The sequence below is a fragment of the Oryx dammah genome, unplaced genomic scaffold (assembly GCF_014754425.2).
Source record: "Oryx dammah isolate SB20612 unplaced genomic scaffold, SCBI_Odam_1.1 HiC_scaffold_11164, whole genome shotgun sequence".
In the NCBI taxonomy this organism is placed as follows: Eukaryota; Metazoa; Chordata; class Mammalia; order Artiodactyla; family Bovidae; genus Oryx; species Oryx dammah.
The window spans coordinates 6619936-6641608 of NW_024080557.1; the positions used below are offsets into that span (position 1 = coordinate 6619936).

Consider the following 21673-nt stretch of genomic DNA (forward strand, 5'->3'; position numbering starts at 1 on the left):
AGGAGAAGAGGTGCCATCAGCAAATAAAGACCACTAAGAATGGGGGCGGGGTGAATGGGCACACCTAGGGTGCGTGAAGCCACCCAGAGCAACTTGGGTGGTACACAAGCCAGCCCAACTTTTCCAGGGGGAAGGTAGGAAGGGTTGTTGCATGAGGAATGGAAATGTGACCCTTCCCACTGGACAAAGCAATTAGGGTCTTGTGCAAACAATACGTAAAAGACAAGTCTGATGGTCTCAGTGACATTTTGGCTCGCTCAGCCTTTACTTTGCAAATCAGGTTTTCTCATGTCTTGGCAAAAATAGGTTGCCTTCATCAGCTTAAAAAAATAATCACTGCTGGTTGTTCTTTTATAATGCCATATCATTTAGGAACTGGAAGACTGCTCTTGTTTCCCACCTACCCCATAAACCATGCTATTAAAATCTACTCAGGAAACCTCCCTTCTGAGTACAAAACATTTATTTTCTCCTTCAAGCTGGAGTTTCTACTTTTAACCAAGAACATTCAGTTACCCCAGACAAACACTCCTGTGTAAGAATGGTTGGCATAGAGGAAAGAGAGAAGGAGCCAGCCCAAGAAACTGGGAAAGAGAAGAAATAACAAGAAAAGAAAAAAAATACTCAGGACTGTGGGAAACTGGGCAAGAGATGAGATGATCGTGTCTTTTACTCAAATACCACTGAGCCAGCTCACATTGTTATTGCACTTGAGAAAAATGCAAAATAAAACAGGAATGTCACCTGTCTCTCTATGTCAGTGGAGTACAGGGAAAGAGGGCTGGCACTTGAAACATGATTTCCACAAACCCAGTCCTAAACACACAGTTGAAAGTTCCCTCAGAGTTGAAGCAAAGTTGGGAAACTGGAGATGGCTCATGTCCTGGGAAGGCCTAGCTTCTCAGGGCTAGGATGAAATCACAGTCGTATGAAATCACTCTCGTTTTTCAGGAACTTCCTGGGCTCGGCAGACAGGTGTGACTTTGACAGTAGCATATGTCACTGGCATTTTCTGACTCTAATAGTCTAATTTAATCATAGCCTGAAGGCATTGGATTCTTCCCTCCTCTTTGGGGGATACCGATATATACATTTATATTTTTTAAGTCCACATCTATTTTTATAATCTTACACAAACTAGGCATATGGGAGTAAGCCAATTTTCAATTATAAACCCGTCATTAAGAAGAGACATCATGCAAAGGACCATTTGCTTAAACAAGCGTGTACAACTAATTTGCACAAGAAAAGGTCACCATGAATGGATTATCTTCATTGAGAGTAAAAATTTTAAAAAAGAAAGAAAGAAAAAAGAATATCCTTGCTGCATTAATTAAACGGTAAAATAGACTTCAAAGTGGAAATGTTTTTAAGAGGGTTCAAATTTAGCTAAATGAAAAAAATATTAAATTATGATAGTAATAGCTTCTCTTTTCCTCACCAAACCTAAGGAAATAATTGACAAGGATCTCAGGCTCAACTGTTGATAATGTCTGAATATCTACCTAATCAATGGAGACCAGGGAAACACACACACACACACACACACACACGCACAATGTATGTATAAAGTTTAAACTGAAACTTTTTTAATATAAAAAGGTCAAATATACTTGAGGCTACAGCAAAGTTTAATAAATACCCAGAATAGAAACCCCTAAGGGGCTGGAACAGAAGGCCCTACCTCCTCATCATTAGGCTGCTAAAAATGTAAAACCCTATTAATGTTCTGGATTGTAACAAGTTTCAGTTTTCAGCTGCAAAATTTACTTGAGGGAAGGTGCAGAGGGAGAAGAAAAGCAGAAAACTTGTGGAAAAACTCAAATGACAGTTATTCAAGGTGTGGAGTTTTAAGTGGTTGTAGAGAGAGATTTGCTGATGTATGGAATAAAGCTTCATGATTGAAGCTAGTGTTCATTCGCATAATAGGTAACAGGAGAAAGGGGACAAGCACTCTTGCTGGAATCAGGAACCCACTAGGTAAGCTGTGAAATTCAGAATGAAAGAATGGGCTTTCTGGGCCTCAGTTTCCTCATCTGCAAAATGAGTCAGCTGAGCAAGATGACTAAAGATTGTCTGGAACATTCCATAATTATTATTATTTTTTTAAATAAAGTATTTCTTAAGTTTTTTTTTGTTATCATTGTTTGTTTTGTTTTGATGTGGACCATGTTTTAAAAGTCTTTATTGAATTTGTTACAATATTTGTTCTGTTTTCTGGTTTTAGGCTTTTTTTAGTTGTGAGGCATGTGGGTTATTAGCTTCAGGACCAAGGATTGAACCTGCACGCTCTACACTGGAAGGCAAAGTCTTAAATCACTGGACCACCAGGGAAGTCCTCCCATTACTCTTTATTCTTTCACTAGTTTATGTCCCTTTGAGACTATCCCACTGCTCCAAAAGTTTCCACAGCCATTGTACTCATGTATGTGTGTATGTGTCTAAGGGACTTCCCAGGTGGTATTAGTGGTAAAGAATCTGCCTGCCAATGCAGGAGACAAAAGACACAGGTTCGATCCCTGGGCATGGCAACCCACTCCAGTATTCTTGTCTGGAAAATCCCATGGACTGAGGACCCTGGTGGGCTACTGTCCATAGGGTCACAAAGAGTCGAACATGACCGAAGAGACTTGGCGTGCATGCATGCAGACACACGTATATTTCATAGAAATCTGCTTGTATATACAATGTGCAATGTGTGTATTTATACTGACATACAGAAACATAAGCATATACAACTTAAAACAATGATTTTCCTATTTCTAACCATGCTCAGCCCATGAACCACTGGCTCCTCGTGACAGTGAGCCTATGAATGACTGCGTATGACAACTGGAGAAGTAATGACGCCTGCAAGCAGGATGATGGTCCTAACAAAAACACACGAATGTGTGGTACTCTCCCCACTCAGCTCTTTGGTCTGCTCATATGCCCACATCTACCTCCTTCTAAGGGCTTAAACTCATTCATTTACTCAGTCATTCTTTCAGGGAATACTATGTTCCAAGCACTGTTCTAGTCCTGGAGAAGATGCTTCTCCTGCTGCTAGACCTACCAAAGCCTCATCAGATAACTAAAAAAGGCTGACGAGGATTTCAGGGGTGGTATCTCCCTGAGGGTAGGTGTTCTAAGTATATTGTGGAAGGCTGGCCCTCCAGAATGACACAGTAAAGAATTCTGTGGACGCTCCTTCCAGCAAAACACCAATTTACCTGATACAAATTATAAGAACATTCACTGGAAAAGTTGATAGGCATGAACTTATTTACAAAACAGAAACAGGCTCACAGACTTAGAATGACTTTATGGCTACCAGGGGGTAAGAGTTGGGGAAAGAGGGGCATAGTTAGGAAGTTTGAGATGACATGTACATACTGTTGTACTTAAATAGAAAACCAACACGGACCTACTGTATAGCACAGAGAATGTGGCTCAATATTCTGCAATAACCTAACTGAAAAAAGAATTTGAAAAAGAATAGATGCGTGTGTATGTCTAACTAAATCACTTTGCTGTATACCTGAAACTAACACATTGTTAATTAACTATGCTTCAATATAAAATATAAAGTTTAAGAACATTCATTGACAATTTCTGGAAATTGTCCTAAGAGCATCATGACAAATGGAAAACCATTTGTTCAGGAAAATCTACCAAATCTCAGCAAGAACTATGAGTGTCTAGGGGATCTGAGCCAAGATCCGCTCCGTTACCAACCCTCACTAGCTCTGCCTTATAGAAGCTCTAATGTAGGTTGAGTATATCTGAGAAGACTAGGATCCCTCTACCTCAGCTCTCATCAAGAAAGTGAAAAGATAACCTATAGAAAAGAAAACAAATATTTTCAAATTATCAATTTGGTAAGCGGCTGTATCTACCAAAGGTAAAGAACTCTTGCAAACCAACAATCAGGACAAATAATTCAATTTAAAAATAGGCAAAGGCTTTGAATAGATATTGTTCCAGAGAAAATATGCCAAGTGCCAATAAGCACATGAAAAGATACTTAACCATGAGTCATTAGGGAAATGCAAATCAAAACTATGAGATGTCATTTTACACCACAAAGATGGCTACAATCAAAAGGACAGATGACAACAGATACTGATGAAAAACTGGAATATAAATCTCATATATTGCTGGTGGGAAGGTACTATGGTACAGCCCCACTGGAAAAGAGTTTGGCAGTTTCTTTTAGAACTAAAAATGAGCTTAGCGTATGACCCAACAATTGCACACTTGGGCATTTATCCTAGAGAAATGAAAATTTATTTTCACGTAGAAACTTGTCCACGAATGTTCACAGTTTTATCCTTAATAGCCCCAAACTGTAAACTATCCAGATATCCTTCAATGGGTGAATCATTCAACCAACTGTGGTACATGTATAACTTAGAATACTCACTAGCAAAAAAAGGAAATGAACTACAGATTCATACAAGCAACCTTCAGGAAATTATTCTCAGTAAAAAATCCAATCTTGAAAGGACACACACTGAATTATCCCATTTATATAGCATTAATTAACTAACATAATTACAGCGATGGGGAACAGATTAGTGGTTACCAGTGGATAGGGATGGGGGAGAAGACGGGGAGATGACAGGTCAAGTGAGGGAGACAATCTTTTTAGTGACCACTTCTTACCTATGACATAAGCTTAGAAGTATAAATCATATTGAAGTCACAGACTTCTTAAAAACAAGAAATAATGAACATATGAGATCCTAAGCAAGAAGGTAAGTAGATGAGGGAGGCAACTAATCTCAGATACAGATTTAATTAATAATGGTTTTGTTACCCTTTTCAGATGGCCATTAAGTCCCCGCTGGTATAGATGATGACACCGAAGCTAGAACAGTTTCTATAAACTACTGCAATGAAAAATGCAGTAAGAATGACATGACCCTGTATTTAAACTAGAAACCAAAACCATTCTTTGGCCATAATAATTTTCTCCTTAAAGGTGTATTGAATAAGAGATGGGATACACCCCATTTAAAATGGGCCATATAATAATGCATAATTGAAGTCCTTCCCCTCCATATGAAACACATTCTTTTTTGTCTGGCAGCAATTCAGTGCCACCAGGAAGTGGGTGGAGGGCAATGTGGCATTAGTGCTGGGGTCCCCATAGTACACTCTTCCAACTATAAGCATCATCTGGGAAATTGGTAGAAATGTCAATTCTCAGCCTCACCCAGGCCTGCTGAATCAGAAACTCTGGGGGAAGGGCCCAGAATTCCACGTTTTAATAAGCCCTCCAGGTAATTAAGATGGACCCTGGCATGGTAGTGAAGAGCTTAGTAATTAAAAGCTTAGTGGTTAAGCAGCTTTAGACACAGCCAAGCCTGGGTTCCACTTTTATCTTGGCTATTCACAAACTGAGTGATCTTGGGAAAAGTTATTTAATTCGTCTAGATCTTAGTTTCCTGGTTGGCAAAATGGGGATAATACTTTTACTGGGAGGATTAAACGATACATTTTAACGAAAGCCTATCGCACTTTATAAACAACCCATAAATGGTAGCTGTGATTATGATGATGGAAGGGAGGCAACCGGATAGAATGGAAAGTACAGCCAACTTGAAGTCAGAAAGTCTGGGCTGAAGAACTTGGGTTCTGGACCTACCACTTTCCATGTCCTGTGCAAACTGTTTAGCTCCTCTGAGCCTCAGAGATGTGAGGATTTAAATGAGATTAAGTGCATACAGTAGAAACCGCAACACACTACACGATTGTAAATTTTTGTAGAAACTACAGCAATTCAAGAGGAATAAAAACATTTCAAAAGAGTAACAAACAAATGAAAAAGATCAGATTCCCAAAGACAGTGCCAGGGAGAAGTGTGGAGCAGACCCTGCCATTCGAGCCTATTTTCTGCTAATCAAAGAGGACAGGGAAGAAGTGAGGCAAGCCCGCAGCTCTGTAGTCTCCCCCAGTGGTGCTATGGTTTGTCTCAAGTATTTATTTACAAACTAAGGGAGGGACTTCCCTGGTAGCAAAGGCTCTGTGCTCCCAGTGGACAGGTCCTGGGTTCGATCCCTAGTCATGGAACTAGATTTCATATGCTACAGTTAACAGTTCACACTGGACTTAAGAATTAAAAATAATAATAAAGAAATAAAGTAAGTAAACTTCTATAGCTGATTTGTTTTCTCTCAGCCCCCCATCCTCATAAGTACTTAAACTTCTTTGCTTACCCCCAGGGTGGAATCACATTTCTGAAGGGAAAAAAGAAAGAAAGAACGCTAAAACAACTTAAGACTGTTGTAGTTAAAGTGCTATGGGATAAGGGAAATAAGCTTCCTCAGCATCTCCTCTGTACTTTCTCTCATTCATTCAGCCAACATTAGCTGAATGCCTCCCTTCCAGGGAGAAGGTAGATGTGTTATCAAATGATTGTCATTTAGTGAGGGATATGGGAGGATGGAGGCAAGGATGCAGAGAAGACCAATGACAAGTCACCACTTGCCTCTGGTGGGAAGAGTGAGAAGGCGGCATGTCTTCTGGAGGGAGACTCTGGGCCAAATATTAAAAGAAGAGCAAGACCCAGTCTGGGGCTTTCCTTGTGGCTCAGTGGTAAAGAAGCTGCCTGCCAATGCAGAAGACGTGGGTTCAATCACTGATCTGGGAAGATCCCACATTCCACAGAGTGACTAAGCCTGGGAGCCCAACTGCTGAGCCCATGTGCTGCAACTATCGAAGCTTACACACCCTAGAGCCCGTGTTTCACAAGAGAAGTCACTGCAATGAGAAGCCCCCACACCACTAGAGAGTAGCCCCCGCTTGCTGCAACTAGAGAAGAGCCTGAGCAAAGCAATGAAGACCCAGCACAGCCAAAAGTAAATAAATAAAAGTTAAAAAAAAAAAAAAAAAAAGAATCAGTCTGGCAAAGAGCTGAGAGGAGGCCATGGGCATTTCTGGTGGTGGAGCTAGCAGAGGAGTGAGATAGTGAGATAAACTGCCCACAGTCTGGGGTCAGGGGTGGGGAGGGGCCAATGAGGCTGCTGGTACCCTTGGAAAGATCACACGTGATAAATGCAGGACTTCAGACATGACCCAGTGTGGGTGGTCATGAGCCTCTGAACGGCTCAACGACCTATCATGGAAGGAACTCTTAGGCAGGACTTGACATAAGCCAACTCGACAGGCAGGCATGGAGTTCAGAGAGCCCCATAACCTTGCCAGTGCAGGTCATCTCAAGGGAGGCATGAGGCTCCAGCTCCAGGCTTTTTTATTCTGAAGGGCCTTTGCTCTCCACTGCATGACACTGCCTCCTGGGGCAGTTCACACAAATGCAGCTTCTGACACAGTGACGTCCTCAATGGTTCACCTAGTTTCAAGCACTGGCAACAGACAGCCCCATTTCAAGGGACTCTTTCTCCCCTACTCGAAATTCTGCCCCCTGTCACATCCGGAGCTCAGTCTGAGATGGTGCTCTGTCATTTCATAACTATGGCCCTTTTGTGGACTACTACAGATTTAACATGAACAAATTTCAATTATTTATGAGAAAATCCCCAAATCCATAGCATGTAATAATATGAAATTGGTCTAAGGCACAGATTTGAACTGAGAAACCCATGAGTGGGAACCAACCTTTTAGCTGGAAAATGGGTCCACTGGCCACCATTTTATCTCTACATGTTGTCTTGTAAGTAACACAGGGAAAGTATAGGCCCCCTGTGGTGCTTGTGAATTCACGAGACTCACGGAATCTCCATCTCTTCCCATCACCTGTGTGCACAGTTTCTGTGACCATGAATGAGCTACTCCACACTCCCGAGTCAGGGGAATGCACATGGATTATCCTAGCCTGAGGTGCTGGTAACCAGACTGGCTGCAGACTCAGGGACGCTCAGCGGCTCCCAGCAGGAAGCTTCTCACTGTTCAGAAATGGTGAGATTCTAGCACAGGCCACTCTGCTGGGCTTGAACCTCTGGGGCACCTGGTCAGGCCAAGGATTATGAACTGATTTCTTAATGATGCTCCTCTGAATGACGCTGCCAATCCCTTTCACGCTTCTTGGCTTTCCACAGAAGACCATCTTCTTTCTATGTTCACTTAAATTCATTTCAATATTGAGAAAGGAAGGAGGAATAGTGTGTGGGCTCTGGCTGGGGTGGGAGGCACCAACTCTCACATACTTTATCTCATTTAAGCCTCAGAGTCACCCAGGAATTGGATACAGTTATACCTGCTTTTCACAGGGAAGAAGAAAGGGCCAGATGGACCCTTGGAATAAAAATATTGTGTCTGAACACAGTGGATCATAATCCCGTATCAAGTCTAAACTCACTTACTCCATCTCTACCCTTCATACCCACTGAAAACTCAGAACTGTCAACTGGAACCAGATGGTAGGCGTCACTTGCACACACTGACGAGTTTAACAGGCACCAGGTACACCATGCAGAAGACCACCTTGGTTCCCGCTCATTACATAGCAGCTCATGGCTAAAATGTAAAAGCAAGTGCCAAAAGTAGGACAGTCATTAATGGTAACAATTTTAACAATCATCCCCCCACTGATTAAATGCTTCCTGTGGGTGGGGCAACAATCTGCATACATGCTGCCCTTTCTCTCTACAACCCCACATGAAGTGGCCACCTTTTATAGACGATGAAGTTGAGGAGCCAAGGTTTTGTGGGGCTTGTACAAGGCGGACTCTGTGGTCTCAGAGATGCCTAGAAAGTAGCAGTAACATGGTGCCAGCAAAGGGAAAAGTGAAAGATTTTGAATATACTGTGCCCATGTCCAACTCTTTGGGACCCGATGGACTGTAGCCCGCCAGGCTCCTCTGTCCATGGAATTCTCCAGACAAGGATATTGGAGTGGGGAGCCATTCCCTTCTCCAGGGGATTTTCTGACCCAGAGATTGAACCTGGGTTCTTCAGCATTGCAAGCAGATTCTTTACCATCTGAGCCACCAGGGAAGCCCATTCTGTGCTGTGGATGTTAACAACCTTAGGAGGGTAACCTATTATCTGAAGGAGGTGAACTTTTGGAGCACCTGCTTTTGTGCTCAGCAATACCAAATTCCAAACTGCTCTGAGATAAATGCAATTCCAGGCCACATTAGTTTAAATTCTTTCTTTTATTGGAAATAAAGCATTTCTGAAAATGCTAAATAAAGGGCTCTCTGGGTACAGGGTGGAAAGAGAAGGGAGTGATAATTAAGGAGCCAGCAGCGACTGTGACCTCAGACGGATAAATAGGTCCAGAAGAGGCATACCTAGGTCTTGGCTGCAGAAGCTAAATGTCTGGGACCAACTCGAGGACAAGTGAGAAGCCTGAGGTCATTATCTTACTATTAACCTTTCATCAGGCCCTGTGCCATGAAGATAAGCCAAGTGGAGCAGGGCCAGGAAGTGTGGACTGAAGCTGAGAAGGCAGCACCAGGGCCAGCAGTATGGGCTGTCGAGTCTCAATGGCAACTCCTCTCCTGGGGTAGCAGCCTGTCTGACGGGGCACTCCTTCTTCCACACATCCTTCTTCCCTTCCACCCTGAAGAAAACCTGACCCCCGAGTCCTGCCCAGAGACCCTCTTGCTGCTCACACAGCACCCAGGCTGACCTGTCTACTGCTTCCTCCGGATTAAGTTGCCTGTTTTCTTTTTTCTTCCACTGAGCTTCAGGAGGCAGGACCAAAGGATCATGGTCCAGTTTCCTCCTGAACCAACCCCCAGGGCCTGGCCTATAGGAACCACTCAAACCCAGGTATGGAGGACTTCTTCTGGAGGTCTGGTGGGTAAGACTCCAAACGCTCCCAATGCAGGGGGCCTGGGTTTGATCCCTGGTCAGGGAACTAGAGGATGAGATGGTTGGATGGCATCACCAATTCAATGGACATGAACTTGGGCAAACTCCAGGAGACAGTGAGACAGGGAGGACTGGCGTGCTGCAGTCCACAGGGTCTCAAAGAGCTGGACATGACTCAGTGACTGAACAATAACAGGGACCCCACATGCCTCAACTAAAGATTTCACATGCCACAAAGATCAAATATCCTGCATGCTGCAACTGAGACCGGGGGCAGCCAAATAAATAGACTAAACAAAGAAACACACAAAAAAGCATAGGTTTGAAACGCATGAAAAGTTCTCAGTGTCCACTGGTTTGCAGAAGAGCTTGGAAGCAATGGAGACACAAGGAAGAGATGAATGCCCTTCGTTATAACTCTCTCTGTCCACCTACGATCACAAGATGGCCCACTCGTGACTTTGCCAGGTCTTTCTAGGATGATCTGCACTCCCTGTGTTCAACCTGAGCCCAACTGACTTAGAGATGGGAAAGGAGTGTGGTTTACATATAGTGTCTTCCTTCTGTACATTTTCCATCCCTTCTCTGTCTCTATTTCCAAAGGCCTGGCAGTTTGTTAAAAATTTTGTCTTCTCTCTGCACACTGATGGGAGAAGGGATGGGGGAGACGTGTGTTTCAGCAGCTCTGATAAATCGCATTATTTGCAAATCAAGTTACATGTGTACACAGCACTATTCAAACTGAACCATTGCCTGGCTTTTCTCCATATCTGAACTAAGGAAAAAAACTGGAGAACCTCCTCCTGTCATGATAAACACTGCATCGGTGCAAAGATGACGGCTCCTCATCCCTCCCAAAAAACTGGGCTCACCCCATTGTTTTGACCACTTCCCTTCTTGAGCCAAGACATTCTTTCCTGCACAGCCAACCTTGGTCAGCCAGCACTTGGATTAGGACGATGGCTGGAATTCCTGTTAGGCTGTTCTCGTCACCAGAGTAGGCATGACATAGGAGCTGTTCAGTGGCAAATCTCACATACCCTGAATTCCTGGTCAGGGCTGAAGCCTTTCATCTGGTCCCTGCACTTAAGTGATTATAAAATACCTTGAGAATCCAATTACAAACAGCTAATTAAATGATGCTGGTTTCAGCTACCCTCATTTCCCATCTCCTTTGCCACCTTTGCCATTCCTAGGCTCCACCTTCCAACTCTGACAGTCAGAGCCACCTTGCTTCTGGACCTTTTGAGCAAATGAGCAAATGAGACCTCAGAACTCTGCACCGGCAGAGATGGTACATCGTCAAAAAAAAAAAAAATTATAGGACACGGATGTCATGTGATAGCTGCATGAAGCTAGTTGTCTATGGAAAGTTTAATCTCTCCCATCTGGGTATGTAATATATAAATGTACAGGTGCATATGTGCCTCCTTGAGACACAAAAATCTGTGTGATGATGAACAATCTGATGCCATATATTGCTATTGATGAGATCACCCTCCCATGAGGGGTTTGGTCACTGGAGACTGAGAAAGCCCATAAGTCTAGACTCTGCCATTTCCTTTGGCAGAAGCACAACAGTGCCCCAGAGTAAAGAGCCTGTGAAGCTCTGACTCATCTCTGCCTCTCCTCTAGCCATCTCTGCTCAGGACTGTTCTCCTTGAGAAACAGCTAAGCAGCTATTTAACTCCTAGGTGGCCTCATTTTGGGAAGAGGTTGTGGGGCAAGGAGAATGGTTAAAGCGGCTGATGGGGAAGAGGTAGACCAGATGGCCCTGTAGATGCCTTCGTGCTCTAATATTTACTTGCTGGACAAGTGAAAGCTAAGCGTCTCCTGTGCCAAGAGGCAGCTGAGCACTGAGGAACCAAAGGTGCAGAAGCCCCAGGAGCTGCCCCTCCACTGGTTTTTGTAATTTCATGGGAACTAGAGTCTCCTTACTCCGCTCCTGCCTTTATCTCTTTAATTCTACTCCTTTGAGTTCCCACATAAGCAGAGCAACAAGGAGCATACTCTGGTTCTTACTAGTTTCAGATCAGAATAGTTCAGTCTCATCCCCCCAAAATCCATTTTCCATAGAGCAACCAAAGACAACTTTACAATGTCACTCCCAGGCTGAAAACCCTCCACCAACTCGTCACGGCCCTGAGAATAACAGTCGCGCCCCTTGCCCTGGCTGACAGAGCTCCCTGAAACAGGCTTCTGCCCACAGCTCTGAGTCCCGCCCCTCACGTACCATCTACAGCTACACTGTCCTTCTCCTCAGTTTCTAGAAACTCCACACTCATTACCATCTCAGGGACTTGTACTTGCTATGTCCTCTGCCTGGAACATTCTTTCCCAGATCTACCTCAAGACACATATCAGCCTTCAAACAAATAGTGGCTCCTCCTCAGAGAGGCCCTTGCAGACCAGGCTGTGTTCCCAGCACTCACTCTCCCAATTCCCTATTTCATCTTGGTCCTAGGACTTACTGCTGTCTGAATTAACTCATGTTTGTCTTTCTGGCCAACTGTTCCTATACATCACTGTGACCCCAGCCGCTAGATCAGCACTTGGACTATAGTCATCTTTTAAGAAAGATTTGTCAAATGAATGCCAGATCTCTTTATTCCTCAGCCAATAATGCCTGTGAGGTCACAAAGTGTCCAAATCTCAGGGCACATTTGCAAGGGTAATTCTATAGGACAAGTTTCTAAAAGGATAAAAGAGAAGTTTTCTCTCGTCTTTGCTGTATGCCATACCAGCCTGATATCTCTGGTTAACATTAAGATTCATCAATTTCTCCAAATGCCATCTGCTATGAAAGCAAGGTCCCATTAAAATGTCTTTACAAACAAAATTAAAAAAAAAAAAAGACTTTTTAAGAGATGTTTATATGGAGTGATGGGATGGAAACTACATGAAATAACCCCTAGAAAATATAAGTTCTAGTCTTGACTTTGTTACTGTTTGATTTTATGTGACTTACTTTGGTTCTGAATCCATACTTATTTATTAAATGGGACAATAATGCTAGTCTTGCCCACCTAATAATGAGGTCTACTGAGGATGTAATGAAACAGTTAGATGAGCGTATTATGTAAATTTAAGTAATATCAGTAAAGATGAAGCAAGCATATTTTTGGAATGGCCTTTGTACATATGAGGCATAATGCAGAGAATGTCAAACACCTGTTTCTTTTTCTTCTTTTTTGGGTCCCAAATTGCTATGTCCTCTCTTCCAAATGTATTCAGTTCTTCAGAAGTGCAGATGATTTTCCAAAAGAAGCATCTGGAATAGCTAATTTGTTACCAAAGCAAGTGATTAAAACACATATGATCCTGTGGGGCTGAAAGGCCTGCCACGATTCCCAGTTTTCCACTGTGTTAGGTTTCAGCTATTAACCCATCAGTCTGTTTTTGGCGTATGAATTTGGAATGAAGATGACTCAGAACTCTTGGCTACAGGGCCCTTAAAAAGGGAGAGCAATAATGTCACATGGAATGCCTTGTAGCTTGGTTTCCATTAAGGTATCTTGGCTTTTAAATAAACTGTCAAGTAAAACTTGGCATCAAAACACAAAGTGAGTAACCTCCTTTGTAGAGGAGCTGACAGCTCAGCTGTGTGTCAGATAGATAGCTGCTAAGAATCAGCTCCAAAGGCGACTGCATCCTCTCTGGAAGGGAGCTGGTACCACAAACTGCCTTCCTCAGGACTGAGTCAAAGCAAAATTCAGGGATGATCTTTACAGAAAGTTAACCTGGAAACGCCCAGCAACCATATCCCTTTCCATAAGTGCCGGGTTTTGGAATTACAAAAGTTTTGGAGGTGTGAAAACATAATTGGAAAACTTTTTTTTCCCTGCTTAAAGGGCTAATTGATTTCACAGGTGTTTAATTATCATTTGCTGTGAGATAATACCTTGTAGTGCCATAAAAAAATGGATTTAATTTTCAAGTGCTTGCAAAACCACTGCCAAAGCCAAGTTTGAGCTAAAGCTAGATAATTATTCTATAAATCAAACATACTGCCTCCTTTCTTTGAAATTTTTAATACTTGGGGATAATGATATCTGACAACCTTGAAACTAACATGAAAAGGATTTTCCTGCCAAGTGCCAAAAAGCGACCACAGGAGCATCACAGGCCGTTTGGTTCATTAATGGTGATTCAGGCAGCCTCGGGACCCGCCTGTGGGGCTTCTACAACCTGCCAATGGTAAGGGCACTGGTGTTATGTCGAGACACAGTATTCTCTCCCAAGACATCCAAATAAGCTCTACAGAAAAACAGAAAAGAAATTCAAAACCGCTCATTGCACAAAAACTACCTGAAAACCACTGTAACTGTCTGAGCCCAAACTCAGAGCCCTGAAAAGTGGAGATTTTTCAACCTGATCAATAAATACTTTCCTATCTTAGGCTTACGGCACAACACGTGTGTTTTCTGTAATAACAAGGGAGAGAAATCATGAAATAAAAAACAACAACAACAACAACAAAACACTGTTAACAGCTGGGAGGTACCACAAAGATCACCCAGTGCAAACACCCAGCAGAAGAAAGTGAAGCCAGGAGAGGTCAAGGGGCAGAAACAAGATAAAAAGGACTGTTCTGAGCAAGTAGAAAAAGGAAGAAATTGCCTGAAAATTGATTTGGACTCCAATTCTCAACCAAAATCTAAAAATAAAAGAAGGAATGTTTTAAAAGGCCAAAAAAAAAAAAAAAAAAAGGGTGGGGGGTTCATTCTGTAAGAGGAGTGGCTATTTCTCCAGCAGAGCCCAGTTTCCGAGCAAGTGCTTCAGCCACCTTAAATAACTGGATGGGGATTTTTAGTTGGTGCCACATTTCGGATTTTTCTTTCCTCCAACTCTTATTCAGAAGCTGCTGAAGTCATAACACGTTCCATTAGATTAAGTGTGCTTAAATGATTTAAGAAAGCGGGGCAATCTGGCTGAGTGCACACACACACTGTTAGCATTATTTACTTTATTTAATGCCTGTGTATAGAGTGTGCACACTGCCCAAATCACTGTGCAGCATGGATTTTCAGGCATTTCAAGTTGGCCTTTACAGTATGGGTTAAGGCATTATAAGGCAAGATGCAATATAATTGGTACCATTTCTGGACACTAGGCTTGGGTCCTCCTAGTAAAAATCTGAGCCAAAGGCAGGTAGGCAGAAAAGCCAGGGGAACACATGGGTTCCAGGACAGTCTGAAAGGGACAGGATGGACAGGCATTCACAGCAACTGACTTGGAATTACAATGGAAACTCCTGCAATGAATTAAAATGGTGATAATAATTATAGCTAACATTTCTTGTGTTTATTGCACATCCAACCTTCTGCATAGCAGTTTATGTCTATTTGGCCATTTGATCTTCCAGCAACCCAATGACGTGAAAGAGAAGTGAAAGTCGCTCAGTGGTGTCCGACTCTTTGCTTCTCCACGGACTATACAATCCATGGAATTCTCCTGGCCAGAATACTGGAGCGGGTAGCCATTCCCTTCTCCAGGGCATCTTTCCAACCCGGGGATTGAACCCAGGTCTCCTGCATTGAAGGCAGATTCTTCACCAGCTGAGCCACCAAGGAAGGTAGGTAACATTATGTCTCCTATTTTCTAGAAGAGGAAACTGAAGATTACACCTTATTTGTCTAAACTTAACTTATAACACTAAGTAGGCAGGTGGACTCTGACTTCAGGCATTCTGACTGCAGGGCCGAATCATTATACAGTGATATGCACACTGTAAATACGTACAGTGTCTGTGCAGTGCCTCCTATAACGTTTGGAGAAGATGCCCCAGGGACTGGCCAGTGAACTCCGCCTTGAGGGACACCGTCAGAACTCCTATGGAATCTACTGGACTGATTTATGATCTTCTAATCAGAGACATGCCTGGCACTAAATCTTTTATCCAGCTCAGAATCAGAGAGGATCACCTTCCTAAGATCAGCTCACATTTAAAGTATGATTCTCAGGGCCTGGAGAGTAGGGAGAACAGGTAAGAAACGAGCTGTGGTTCATTTACTGTACTTTTTCCCAGGCAGGACCACTTTGGAACACAGAAACATCAAGGCCTCTTTCTAAGAATGCATATAATTTTTTCTTTTCAATTCCATTGAGGGGCTGTGGTGCCCAGAAGTACAGCATACCTTTTAGGTATCTTAGACGCTTCTGTGGAGCCCATACTCCATGTGTGGGTACCTGAGGCCACAGGAATAGGGCAGGGAAGAGATAAATCCTGTTGGCCACTGGCACGTCATTCATTCATGTATTCATTTGTGTACTCACTCAGCCATTCATCCCCCATCTACCAATAATACTTACTGTGAATCCACTAAGTACCAGGCACCCTATTGTCAGCAGTGGAGAATTCAATGGTGAGCAAAACAACAAATTTAATAATGATGATGATGTTTCTTTATCTTATGGAACTGACAGTCTCTTTTGGGAGACTGATATTAAATAATGAACCATAATAAAATCAACCGCTGTGGTGAGTGTTCCAAAGAGAGACTAATGGTCCTCAGGGAGGACATGAAAGAGGAACTTGACCTAGTCAGGAGGAAGGGATTAAACCAGGGGCTAAAGGATAAGTAAGGGTCAAGCAGGATAGGGGGGTGGAGACGGGGTACTGTGAGCAGTGTTGACACCCAGCTCTCAAAGACCATCAAGAGACTGAACATACATTCAAGCCAGAACAATACACACATCACAGTGAGTCACCCCAACAAATGTGACATAGACGGATCCAGAGGCTGGCCTGTAAAACAAAGGCTGGGCTGCCTGGAAAAATAAGTACTCAAGTCTGGATGTCTGGGCAGATACACAGCAGAAACTGCTGAGCGTGGTGATCATATTGCTAGCATCCCAGATTTCACACACCTGCTAAGCAGCGGAGCTGAACCCACATTACAGGTAGGGAAGCTGTGGCCAGTGAGAGGCTTGACATCTTGAACAGAGAAAAGCAAAGATCCTCAGGATCATGCCAGTTCATTTTGCCTCTGCCCACACCTCCCAGGACCTGCCAACTTCGCTACTTGAGGCTTACTTATGAGCCCTTGTGGGCTTCCCTGGTAGCCCAGCTGGTAAAGAATCTGCCTGCAACGCAGGAGACCATGATTCGATTCCTGGGTCGGGAAGATCCCTTGGAGAAGGGATAGCTACCCACTTCAGTCTTTTTGGACTTCCCTGGTGGCTCAGATGGTAAAGAACTCACCTGCAATGTGGGAGACCTGGGTTGGATCACTGGGTTGGAAAGATCCCCTAGAGGAGGGCATGGCAACCCACCTGAGTATTCTTGCCTGGAGAATCCCCATGGATAGAGGAGCCTGGCGGGCTATAGTCTATGGATGACAAAGAGTCAGACACGATTGAGTGACCAAGCGCAGCACAGCACAGCACATGCGCCCTTCTTCCTGTTTGCCTCAACATCCTACAGGCTCGGCAGAGATGGTGCTGAGTCCCCAAATAATCATATTTTCACAGTAATTAAAAGCCAAATTCCCCAACTCCCTAAATGTCCTAACACTGAACATCTCCAGAGTGAAGGAAAGCATGAGAGAAAGGAATGAAATGATTTAATTGTAAAAGGAGGCAGCTTTAGAAGTGGCTGGAGGGGAAAACAAGCTGGAGCTTTTATAGGGACAGCCCGCTCAGGAGGAGCACCCAGGGGTCCTGTCTCCCACCTGTCCTCAAATACTGACTGCTGTGGGTCCAGCCTGGGGCCCACTGGCCCAGAGAGACCTGGAGGGCATCTCTCTGCCACAGCGATGAGTCCTTCCTGCTGAGTTGAACAGTCTTTAAGGTGAGAAGGCTGAAAGAGACAATTTCAGTTATTAAGGCATTATGCCTGGATTGGAGCCGAGAACCAAAAAAAAAGCCAAAACTGGATTCATCTAATAAAGACACTGTTTCCTTCCATCTACCTCTCAGGCAAATTTAGGGATTACAAGACCTGCCCACAACCTCCAACACAGCAAACTCAAGATCATATTGTGAGGTCAGACCAGAGCAGACCACTACCACCTGTATCCTGAAGGCTGCTAATCCCTTAGAAAATAAATTACAGGGAAAAGTTGGGGGAAATGTAAATATATGTAGATACATTTAAATATCACAAAATGAATTTCCATTCTTTAAATCATAGCTTCTTCTAGAATAAGAAAGCTGATTTAAGAGACCAAGGAAAAGCTCTTGGTAAAAAATAGAAACTCTATTTGTAAAATAGTACCTTACATGTGTGTCGTTGTTGTTTAGTCTCTATCTCATGTCCAATTCTTTGTGACCCCATGGACTGACTGTAGCCCGCCAGGCTCCCATGTCCCTGGGATTTCTCAGGCAAGAATATGGGAGTGGGTTGCCATTTCCTCCTCCAGGGGATCTTCCCGATCCAGGGATCAAACCCCGCATCTCCTGCATTGGCAGGCAGATTCTTTATCACCTGAGCCACCAGGGAACCTTCACATGTAGAAATAATGGTAATGATAATGCTATAACAATAGCTACAACTTTTAGCACACTCATATGCTACGCACTGAGCTAAATACTTTACATACAATATCACCATCTCAGGGTCACAATCTAAGGTTAATATCCTCATTTTACAACTGAGCACTGAAGCTGACAGAAGTCCAAGAATTTGTCCAGAGTCACACAGTCAGCAGAGAAGACCAGTTAAGATCCAAACACAGTCTGTCTGCACCTGAAGTATGAGAAGCTGCTGGGGGCTTCACTGGCATTTTGTACTAGCAGTTCCTAATGTCTTAAGAAGAGGGACTGATGAGATCTTTCAAAGCATGAGAACTGAAAACATTGCAGTGCACACTGGAAAAGACCCTGATGCTGGGAAAAGAGCAGGAGAAGAGGATGACGGAGGATAAGATGGTCGAATGACATCATCAACTCAATGGACATCAGTTTAAGCAAGCTCTGGGAGATGGTGAGGGACAGGGAGGTCTGGTGTGCTGCAGTCCATGGGGTCACAAAGAGCTGGACATGACTGAGTGACTGAAAACCAACAACAATTCACAGAAAGCATCACTAAACCCTAACATATAGAATTGACAGGTATGCAGACATTTACATGGCTGACTTCTCGCCATGTAAATTGCAGATAAGTTGCATTCCAGGTAAGTTAATGCATCATAGTCTGTCTTTCATCTCTGTTCTGATAGGGTGCTGAAGACATGTGCTCCGTTGTCCAAAATCATCATGAATGGAGAAAAACCAAATTAAGCTGTAGGTCCATCGAGTTCACTTGTCACTGTGAAATCCTCTGGTTGTAAATAACTTGGTGATCAAGTGAAGTGAAGTGAAGTGAAGTGAAATCGCTCAGTCATGTCCGACTCTTTGCGACCCCATGGACTGTAGCCTACTGGGCTCCTCCATCGATGGGATTTTCGGGGCAAAGGTACTGGAGTGGGTTGCCATTTCCTTCTCCAGAGGATCTTCCTGACCCAGGGATCGAAATACAGGCAAAAAACCCAGCTACTTGTTCAAAGCCTTCCCTTTGGGAGGCTGAGTGGAGATTCTGTGGAGTAACAGTGAGGAAGAATATATTGTGTGTGTGTGTGTGTTGGTGTGTGTGTGTGAGTGAGTCACTCAGTCATGTCCTACTCTTGGCAGCCCCATGGGCGATAGCCAACTAGGATCCTCTGTCCATGGGATTTCCCAGGCAAGAATCCTGGAGCGGTTGCCATGCCCTCCTCTAGCAGATCTTCCTGACCCAAGGATCAAACCTGGGTCTCCTGCATTGCAGGTAGACTCTTTACCACCTGAGCCACCAGGGAAGCCCAAAGAATATGTTAGTAGCTACTTAATTTTTTTTTTAAGGAAAAAAAATACCTATAACTGAGAGTGACTGTCCTTAAAACTTAAACTAAAGTAAGATGGTTTCATCTTGCACTTGCTACCTGATATTGAAATTTGGAGGGTGTGGTGTAAGGTAAGATTCTTTTGGATGGCAATGCTAGATGAATCCTTGTAAAGTAGCACACGTTACAGCTATAGTCACCTGAATTCATGTTCACACATCTGCATCCTCAAGACAACAGCAGTGGAAGAGCATCAGAATGAAATGCTACCCACTTAACCCTCAGCCCAGAGACCTGCTGGGCACCCTGTGATAAACCTACTTACAAGCTAATTCATAATTTACACAAGGTATCCAGGCATTGAAGCTAAGACATAAATAATTTATTGACAAAGGGACCATTTGTCATTTTAAAATAATTATGTTTCTTTAAGCAAACTGACAAATTCCATCTTCCCCAATTTACTTATTGAGTCTTACAGGCAATGTAAGTCCCAAGGTATGTGTATGTGTGCCTGTGTGACAGAGAGAGAGAAAAAAAAAACACAAGGAGATTCTATTTTCTCCCCTAAAACTTTTATCTTAAGAACCCACGATCCCTACGGGAAGACTGAGAAATGGGTGTGATGCTCACATCTTCAGATGTCTTGCAGAGAAGGGATTCTCTAAATGCTGCAAATCTGGTCAACACAATGTTCATAGGGAACAACTCAACAGTGAACACTGATGTTAAACTATAGATTTTAACCTGTGGGCACAAGTGTGAAACCCTTCCCCTCAAACTTGCAAACTCCACACAAGAGAATATGGTCAATCCTGATGCAGTGTAGACACTGGAAAGGTAAAATGCATGCTCTGCGAGCAAACCATGTTTTACTCTTAATTCTCTTGCTGGCAGGATAATAACATGTGATAGAAACCCCAGTCTCAGCTGCTTTTAATGAGACTGGATGCCCAGTATTAACTGCACAGGGGATCACAGACCGTTAAGGATGCTGTCACCCGATTCGACCAGTAGATGGGGCACATCCACATGGCAAGTGTTCCCACTGGACTCTGCTGATCAGAAAGAGCAGGTTCTGCTTCCTCCTCCTTCGCTCCCAACCAGATGGTCAAAGTGATACCAAAGCGGGAAAAGGAGGACATATCTTATCTCTGAAAGAGGACTTTGATTACTTCCCTGACTTCTCTTTCAATTCTACCACAATATAAATAAAAGAGGGAGAGGCCAGCGAGACGGCTGGTAGGGGGACAGGAGTCTGAGGTGACCAGCTCAGAAGGAAGGGGTTGCCCAGGCCACCTTGAATGTAATCTAGGAAAGCCCATCATTGGGTCAGTCACTTACTGAGGAGCGACATTTAGTGAGTGCCTTCTATGGGCTGGCACTGTCCTGGGCTGGCTGCCGGACCTACAATGGGAACTCACTCAAAAATGAGATGTGCTCCACGGACAGCATCATCTATAGTGCAATACAAACCCTGGAGAAACGCAAGTAGCCCTAATGGGGCTAAAGAACAGGGGGCAACAGAGTGACTCTGGGTAGAAGGTCAATTTTGAGTCAAGACTGGGGGGTCAAGGAAGTCCTCTCTGAAGAAGCAACATTGACATGGCATAAAAGCTGAAGACAATGAAGCTTCCTAGAGTGGGTGTGGGAAGAACTCTTCTGGAAGGGGGATGTATTTGTGCAGAGCTCCAACTTGCAACATTCTTGACACCGTCAAAGATCAAGGGAAAGCAAGCCAGTCTGGGTGGGGTGGTAGTGGTGGAGAGGGAAGTGATGGTAGAGGAAGGAAGGTAAATGACATAACTAAAGGCATTTTCCCAACAGAGCAGTGGGTAGCCCTGGGTGTGATCATACTTATCTACTCCACGGAAAACACAGAAACACATATACACACACACATAAGTATATAGTGCTTAATTTCCCAGGTGCTATTTTAAACCTCTTACATACATAAACTCCACCTACATCTCAAAATAATTCTAAAAAGTTAACACTATTACTAATATCCAGCTGTAGGGATGAGGATGTAAAAGCACAGAGAGGTTAAGTGACTCACCCACAGTCACACAGCTACTTCTGTGCCAGAGCCTAGACTGGAACTAGAA

At 43.6% G+C, this 21673-nt stretch overlaps 1 protein-coding gene across 1 annotated transcript in view; it reads right to left on the bottom strand.

The window, feature by feature from the left end:
• Positions 1–21673, bottom strand: part of LOC120860718 (exostosin-1) — a 317137-nt gene that overhangs the window by 41501 nt on the left and 253963 nt on the right. The window lies entirely within an intron of this gene.